The sequence below is a fragment of the Phacochoerus africanus genome, chromosome 2 (genome assembly GCF_016906955.1).
Source record: "Phacochoerus africanus isolate WHEZ1 chromosome 2, ROS_Pafr_v1, whole genome shotgun sequence".
Taxonomy (NCBI): Eukaryota; Metazoa; Chordata; class Mammalia; order Artiodactyla; family Suidae; genus Phacochoerus; species Phacochoerus africanus.
In genome coordinates this window covers 150,653,231-150,662,194 of record NC_062545.1, presented here as the reverse complement: position 1 = coordinate 150,662,194, position 8,964 = coordinate 150,653,231, and the positions used below count along the sequence as shown (strand labels likewise).

Sequence of the window (8,964 nt, the reverse complement as noted above, 5' to 3'; positions counted from 1 at the left end):
GATGAAGCTTTATAGGCTCTATGTTGTTCTACCCTCCCTTGAAGCACTTTATCTCAGTTAAGCCTCATGACAAACCTTCTCAGCAACCCAAATCTTACAGACAAGAGATCTGTGCTGCCCAGAGCCTGAGCATTTTCCCCAAAGAGAAGGAGAAATCTCTTCTTACTCCCTGCTTCACACAGTTGCTTTTTTAAGGAAAACATCTCCAGTAATCTCCACAGCTCTTAGAGGATGTACCCTTTATACTGAGACACAAGAGGGAGGACGCTGTGTGGGCAGGGATGACGGGCTCGGGTCTGATCCCCTGACAGCCCAGCCGAAAGCCTGTGACCTCCCAGAGCCCACTCGTGGACATCACATCCTGAGAGCATCACAGGTGACAAGGGGGGCGTCAGTGCCACGTGGCAGGGGCAGTAGGCAGCAAGGTTGTCATCTGGGGTTGATCCACACAAAGAGAGCCATTCCAACCTTTGGGCAGGGGTTGTGCTCTAGGAGATCTGTGGGCTGCCAGACAAACAGAGTGAGACAGCAGAGCCCAGGCTCGTGGGAGATGAGCTGCACCTGGCAAAGGTGGAGATGACCCAGGAGAGCAGGTGAGGATTTGTACCATCCAGCCATGCTCAGAGGGAGCCTGGACAAATGGGTGCTGCATTGCACTCAGCAAAATGGTCAGAATAATCATTATGGCATACCAAATAATTCCTCATCTAATGTAGGGGAGAATTTAATAAATAACAAGTGAGCAAAATTACTTGTGATGACCTTTATGATATGAAATGGTCTAAAATTAATTCATTTGTAGTCAGTTGTGGACATTGAAGGGCCTGGGAGCGTTTGATGAGTCATTGGGCATTCTTCCCAGCACGGGCCAGGCTCCAGGTCTGGAAAATCAAGGCCACATCTTGGACCCTGACCGTCCTATCCCAACTGAGTGACCATGATCCTATAATTCACATGCCCCAGCCCAGCCATTCCAGGCTCCTGCACTCCCCACTCCAACTGGGCTCGCCTACCCTGTGTCATTCCCTTCCAGGCTCCTGCTGGAACCTTCTCAGTTACCCCACAAATAGAAAATTTGGGGATCTCATGGGTCTTCATTGAAAATTAGATATTTTTTCTTTTATCTACACATTTCCATCACCTGCTCCTAGAATAGGATTCTTTCATCCATTTACATGGTCCCGGGAAACAGAGGTCCTGACTCCCTCTCCCCAGCTGAGGGCAAATGTACTGCAGTGGGTATTCTGCTGCCTGAGAATTGCTCACTGGCCTGGGAGGAAGATGATAAGCCCTATATAGAGCTTCACCCCCTCCGACCCGCAGCAATTCCACACCTTTTCCAGATCAAATCAAATTTGCACATTTTCAAGCCATTTCAGTCATTTTCATTCTTGTATTTTTCAAAGGTTTTACTAATCTACTAGCCAACCACCCCTTTAAGGGTCTCATAAACCTACTGACCAACTACCACTTTTGAATGATGGAGCACAATTCAGTCTCAATTTGATAAACTGTGACTTATTAGTAGGTCACTATCCCAGGCACCATGAGAATTGATAAAATGTTTGAAGTGTTCTCTATATTCAAAATACCTAAAATAGAAATAGAGGCCAAGACAAACATGTAAGTTTACATAAAATTTGTAACTGACATGGAGCAATTACAAATAGAGATGTATATTTGAATGTGTGTGAATATATATATATTATATATATTGATATATTTATATGTGAGTAGATGAAAACGTATGCCATCCACACACATATTGAAAGGCTTATTGTGTGTGTGTCTTTGTGTCTCTATGTCTATGTGACTATATTCGTGAGAAATGCAGTAAATGAGGTTAAACAATACGCCAATAAGAAAACTAGAAATAGAATTTTGGGTTCATGTTCCGTATAATTAAACTAAAGTATATTTCTGAACCCACATAATATTGTCCACAAAAAGATATTAAAAGGAAATATAATGTAATAAAACTATATACTCAGAAGGTTCAAATCTTTGTATTATTTAATTTGGGCAAGTTCTTATATCGACTCTACATCCTTCCACTCTGTTCTGGAAAGTTTTTACATAATTATATTAATAAAAAAATAAGAAAACACCAAATGAGAATTTATCCAGTGATCTTGGGAACTATGATTTTCTTGCTGGAAAGACCAAACAGGTTCGACTATTCACAAGCCTTTCTCCTTTCTACTCTCAAGTCAATGTAAACTAGACTGGAAAGACCCATGTGCACATGGATTCACGCCTTGGTCAGTCTCGGGAGCCCAGGTCCAAGAGATCCAAGCCCCTGTCTGCCTTATCCAGATGAGATGTGCCCCAGTCACTGTGAGCTTGCAGGTTCTTCTGGTCCAGGGCGGCTGCCGATGGAGAGCGATGAGTGTGTCTGCCACATGGCGGGAAGAAGCACAGCCCGTGTCAGCAGCAGGGGGGATAGGGAGGGGAGGGTACAAACAAATGAGCCCCCAGATGCCTGGTGTCCTCTGATGCTCCTGTCAGCTTCCACCTCTCCTAGGGACAGGCACTTTGTTCCGAAGCCATCAGTCACAGGGACTCTGACCTTTGGGTTTAGGCTGGATTGTTTCCATCATGAGATGTGTGTTTTCTTCCCAGGAAATGATCGGTGTCTCTGTAACTGATGTATTTATGAGATACAAATAAAAGAAAAACAGTCTTGAAAAAAAAGCACAGTCTGTCAGAGGTGGGCTTGGGGAGACCTCCTCCTTGAGTCCCTCCCCTGCTGCCTCCCATGGGCAGGGGGGCCCCAGTGGGTGGGGGTCCCACCCGTCTGCTTCCGTCCCTCATGGGGAAAAACCTGTATGCTATGTAAAATTCACACATTCTGAATTTCTAAAATGTTCACTCCTTCGCCACTGAAATTTAAACTACAACTAGAAGATAACTTACATTGGGCTATGTAAATATTGATAACAGAAATAATACAATATGACATAATATAACATAACACTCTCAAAATGCCAAAAAAATCCCAAACAAAATATACTAAACATCGAAATATACTTAGTATATTTCCATGAGACTTGCCTACTATAGAGAAAATGTAATGTTAAATGGCACTGTTGTTCCTGTCATCTTATAGAAGTCAAAGGTGAAAGCAGAGCCTATCTGGAGATTGGGCCATGACTCAAGGTAGATTTTTAAATGGGTTTGATAAAGTCTTGTTTAAAAAAAAAAGCCAAAAGAGATGCTGCAATTTTAATGCTAAGTGGCTTTGCACTGGAAAAATGCCCAAGGGCCATGTCTAGCGAGGTCTCTTACAAATGAGTGACGGGAGATCGATGGGGACAGAGTGCAGAAGCTTTGTCACCAGGACACTCACTCAGCTGGTGTGTGATCAGCCTTGAGCAGGCGAGGCCTGTCTCCAGGCTTCCCGTGGCCACCTTCACTGGAGGCTCCTGGGGACCTGTGCCCAGGATGCTTAGGGGCCTGGAAGGCAGGAGGCTGCGTGGCCAGCTCCCCAGGGGCAGGCAGAGGGCCCTCTTCCAGAACTGGAAGATATAAAGCAGGTCGGAGAGGTTTCACAAAGTCTTCATTTCAACACTGCATTGAGGTCATCACCAAATGAATCAAATGTTCCTGAGCCCACTGCACTGGGCACCAGAGAGCCCAGGAAGGGGACCAGCAGGAGCTCTAGAGAAGAGGCCCCCGGCCCTTCCACAGCACAGCCCAGGAGCACCACAGAAGGTGCCCCATTCCTCCTTGGCCACCAGCTGTGGCTACCAGATCAGTCTGAATGCGCTTTCTCAGGCAGACCTACCCAAAGCCCTCTTGCTGGTCCCTGTAAAGTCCTCATCTTTCTAGTGGGGCAGGTCCCTCCCTAAAAACAGCCACCTGGGGAGGGTTTGGTTGGTGCCCTGGACGCCGAGTGCCTGAGGGCTTGCAATCCAATTAGGGCTCTCCTGCAGCAGTAAATAAAACAGGTAACGAAGGACCATGCTGGGGCCTTGTTGCTGGGGTTATTTTCTACCAGAAACAACAACACAGAAAGAACAAACGCAACCTCAGGGGAGAAATGGATCTAGTTTTATCTACTCAAAAGTCCTAAAGAGGAGTTCCCATCGTGGCTAAGCAGAAACAAATCTGATTAGGAACCATGAGGTTGCGGGTATGATCCCTGGCCTCGCTCAGCAGGTGAAGGATCCAGCATTGCTGTGAGATGTGGTGTAGGTTGCAGATGCAGCTCAGATCCTGCATTGTTGTGGCTCTGGTGTAGGCCGGCGGCTACAGCTCTGATTTAGCCGCTAGCCTGAGAACCTCCATATGCTGTGGGTGCGGCCCTAAAAGGACCAAAAAAAAGTCTGAAAGAAACATTTTTAAAAGAAGGAAGGGAGGGAGGGAGGAAAGGAGGAAGGAAAGAAAGAAGGAAGCAGGGGAGGGAAGGAAGAGGAGAAACCACACAGGCAGTATTTCTGAGCTCAGGTAGGAAGAGGCCTGAAGGCACATGGCAGCCCTGGGGGAGAGGAGTCTGGATGGGAAATCAGGGCCCTGGGAAGCCTGGAACATAAAAAGGGAATTAGGAAAAATGAGTGTGGAATTTAGCTAATATGGCATTTAGTTGGTATATTTAGTAATATATCAGCAATGGTTTCTAGCTGTGACAAATGTACTCTGGAATGGAAGGTGTATAACAAGGGAAATGGGACTCTGCCCTATCTTTGGAACTTTTCTGTCAATCTGAGTCTATTCTTAAAAAAAGTGATTTAAAAAAAAAAAGAATAGGCAACTCTGACAGCTATCAAATACATCAGATAGAACTTTTGCAAAGATTACCAGTGAAACAAATACAATTGCTAAGAGAAAATTTCTTAACAACACAAAGCTGCCAGAACAATTGAATAATATATTCAAAGTTTTGAAGGAAAATAAAAATGGAAAAATCTATATTCTTCCAAATAATCTTGTGCATTTGAGCAAAAACAAGGTCATTTGCAGACAAACAGCCATCAAGAGATTTTGCCATAAGAACTGCTAGTTCTAAAAGACAATCCTGAAGAAAAAGGGAAGTGGATGCACAGAAGGAGTTGGGTACAGGAAGTGGTGATGAGTAAGGAAGCTAGCAAAATTAAATAAGCTTTCCTTGTAAATAATAATAATGAATCTGGAAGGTGGTGGTGGAAGGTGTAACAAAATTTGTAGACAACAATAATGTAGAAAACAGGAAGAAGGGGAGATCTGTGAAAAAAAAAGCTTTTCACAATTGTCAGATTGTTTAGGAAGATTGGATTTCATCCAGTCAAGACTGCTTGTAAATATATAGGGTAAATCACTAAAGAATTAGAAATACAATACTTAACTGGAGAATTTGCATGAGGCGACTGAACTTACGGCCTCTCAACTAGTGTTACTACCCATGCAATGTTAGCAATTTACTTAATCCCTCTCCACCACAGTTTTCTTATCTCTAAATGGAAGTACTAACCACAGATACCTCATAGTATGATGGTGAACGTTACACAAATTATTAAACTCTTAGAACACAATAAGCTGTTACCCAACGTTAGCTGTGATTGCAAACCCAAACCAGTAGGGGAAAAAGGAAATGGAAAGAAGGTGTGACAAATCCCATAGACAACAGGAAAGGCAGGAAAAAGAAGGCAAGAAAGCGCCTGTTAGCTATAAAACCCAAAATATTATGACAGAAGTTCTTCCAAATATGTGTCACTTTAACAATAACTATAAGTGGATTATATCCATACCTTGAAAGATTCAGATTTTCAGATTAAATAATAAATAAAATCCACCTCTAAGAGCTTTATGGAAACACTATATAATATTACACACAAAAATTGACTGTAAAGAAGGGCAAAGGTGCAAACATCAAGCTGGGGCGGCACCACCAATACTAAGTAAAACTGACATTAGGGCAAAAAAAAATCATTATTAGGAATAAAGAGGGTGCTACAGAATAATTATATTGGTCAGAGTTTTCCAGAGAAACAGGAAGTGTATCCCTATAGAAGGAAAGACAGAGATTTATTCTAAGAAATTGACTCACAAGATTACAGAGGCAGGCAAGTCCACAGTTTTCAAAGTTGATGTCCTAGCTCAAGTCCAAAGGCTGGCAGCCTGCTGTAGACCCAGGATGAGCTGATGTCCCAGTCCGAGGGCAATCAGGAAGGAGAATTCTCTTTCAGGAAAGGGCCAGCCTTTTATTCCAGTCAGCTCTTCAACTAATTGGATGACATCCACCCAAAGTTTGGAGGACAATCTGCTTTACTAGTGTACTGATGTGAATGTTACTCTCATCCAAGAACACCTTCCAAGTAACCCAGCATAACGTTTAACCAAATTTTGGGGTGTCCAGTGATTCATTTAAGTAATATTAACCACCACATAAAATTAACCACCACAGAGTTCAAAGGCTATTTTCTGGCAGAATTCTTTCTCAGGGGACTTTAGGCTTTGTTCTCTTAAATCCTTCAACTGACTGGATGAGGCCCACCCACACACACTATGGAGGGTAATCGGTTTTAGTCAAAGTTCACTGATCTAAATGTTAATCTCATCCAAAAATATACCTTTACAGAAATATCTAGAATAATATTTGACCAAACATCTGGGTACAGTGGCCCGGCCAAATTGATTTGTAAAATTAACCATCATAATATAATACAAGGAGTTACACACCAGGAAGACAAAAAAAAAAAAAAAAAACTCCTAAATGTGTGTTCTCTTAGCAAAAGAACCATAAAATCTTTGCAGAAAAACTTAAAAGCACTTCAGGAGAAGTTAAAGTCAGAAAACCAACAAGCATGGTAGGAGATTATAGCATACACTTCTTTTTAAACCTAATAGATAATAGCAAATATTGGTGAGAATTTGGTTTATCTGAATATCACTTGAACACTGTTGATATAATAGAAATATAGAGAGTCCTACACCCAACATATAGAGAGTACAAACTTAAAAAAAATTAAAAACTTTAAAAATTGAGTATTTTTTTTCTGGGCCAACTTCCAATCCAAAATTGAGTAGAAGAGAATTTTCCTCTTAAATATTATACAAACATATTATTTGGCCCTAAAACCCTATAATTAGAAATTATTTATAAATAGACAGGGAATTACTACCCTCTTTCAATCCCTGTATTTTTGAAATGTGATAAACACACATCATAAAATAAAAATGGATTTTATCCACTATTTTCTTTGTAAATCCTTTTCTTTGTAAATCCATAGAACACAGAGTCATGTATAAATTCATGGTAATATAGATACATGTTTATGTATGTTTAGGTCTAATTTATGGAATATTAGAGTCTGGCCTGAAATGTTCCCAATTTATACCAGTTATAAGCTGTCAAAACAGGATTTTAACAACCGGTCCATGTATGGAGGTAATAAATTTTCCTTTTTTGTCTTTCATTTATTTATTTATTTATTTATTTATTTATTTATTTATTTGGGCCGCACCTGCAGCATATGGAGATTCGCAGGCTAGGGGTCTTATCGGAGCTACAGCTGCTGGCCTACACCATAGCCACAGCAACACCAGATCCTTAACCCACTCATTGAGGCCAGGGATCAAACCCACAACCCCATGGTTCCTAGTCGGATTGTTTCCGCTGCAGCACGATGGGAACTCTGATAATAAATTTTCACTGTCTATTGTTCTGCCATAGCTGAGAATGCTTATTGAATAGTCACACAAATATTAAATGTCATTTTCAAACAGCTTAATTAAATTTGATGTTAACCACTCCACACACAACCACAGAGAATCCTTAGGAAAGACAGAGACAAGGAATTATCGTGGATTGGAATAGACTCAGGGCACGTGAACATTAACGACATGCAGAATATTGGATTGGAAGTTGGCCCAGAAAAAAAGACATTCATGGCAAAATTTGATGATTATACAGATTAGTTCCAAATATTGCATTAATGCTGATTATCCATTTTTGATAACTGTACTAGGTTTTGTAGGCTGTTAACATTAGGGGAAGTTAAGTAGAAGTATATGGCAGCTAGGTGTGTTGTGTTTTGCAACAGTTCTTTAAGTCTAAGTCTAGAATTATATTTAAAAAAGAATTTTTAAAGTTAATCTTTATAATTCAAACTTCTTTCTTCCCAAGTCCTCCTAAATAAAAGATAGATTTATTTTTTTTTTAATACTGGGGAAATGTCACAAAACTCAACATGGGGAGAGAAAGCTGCTAATTCTGATATTCCCACCTTCACAGCTACAAAGCCACAAGGCCATGGCCATTGGATTCAGCAGAAAGGACCAATTCTGAAAATAAAGTCATCTTTGAAAAAAAAGAGGTTATTTTGCCAGGTCTCTGGGACTTTTATTTACTTTTTATCTACCACAGACCAAAGGTCTCCAAATCATTTGAATAGCACACCGTTAAAAATCATATGCAGAGCCCAAATGGATAAAGCAGATCAAAGCACAGAGGTTCAAGTCAAAGAGGGGCCAGGGGCTCTAGCCTTTTCCATGTGGCCTTCCCGCTGCCACTTCCCACCCTTAGACCACTGAGGCGTGGCTCCAGAACATTCTGGAAACAGTTGAAAACCACGACCACAAGAAAATGGGAGAATATGAGAGATTGGATTAACATTGTAATAATGATGAGTGCAATTGAACCTGACAGTGGTATTATATCTACTACTTAATGGATTCTCTAGGAGCACTATTTCTAGTTAAGGGACTAGATTTTTCTCTCTTGTGCCTCCAAAGCAACAAGTTCGGGAGGGGACCCTCCTGTGAGAAATGCAGAAGTCAATCCTGCACACGACCTCCTGGGCCATCTCTGGGTCCCACGTATTAAATAGTGTGTGAGTCTGTGCGTGTGTACGTTCAGTTGTATAAACTAAATATAAGAAGCACATTGTGTGGGGTTTTTTTTATATTAAAAAAGGAGGGAGAGTTACACAGCCAGGGATAAATACTAAAGAGAAGTAAAGTCTGTAGAAATCAATCTCCTGCTTT

The 8,964-nt window shown here is 41.3% G+C and overlaps 1 long non-coding RNA gene across 1 annotated transcript; it reads right to left on the bottom strand.

Moving 5' to 3' along the window:
* Positions 1–1,995: 1,995 nt before the first annotated feature.
* On the bottom strand, positions 1,996–4,114 carry LOC125121205 (uncharacterized). Its single transcript, XR_007133400.1, has 2 exons — positions 3,350–4,114; positions 1,996–2,644 (listed from the first exon to the last, which is right to left on the bottom strand). It is a non-coding gene; the product is annotated as an uncharacterized LOC125121205 (long non-coding RNA).
* Between the last annotated feature and the right edge of the window lie 4,850 nt (positions 4,115–8,964).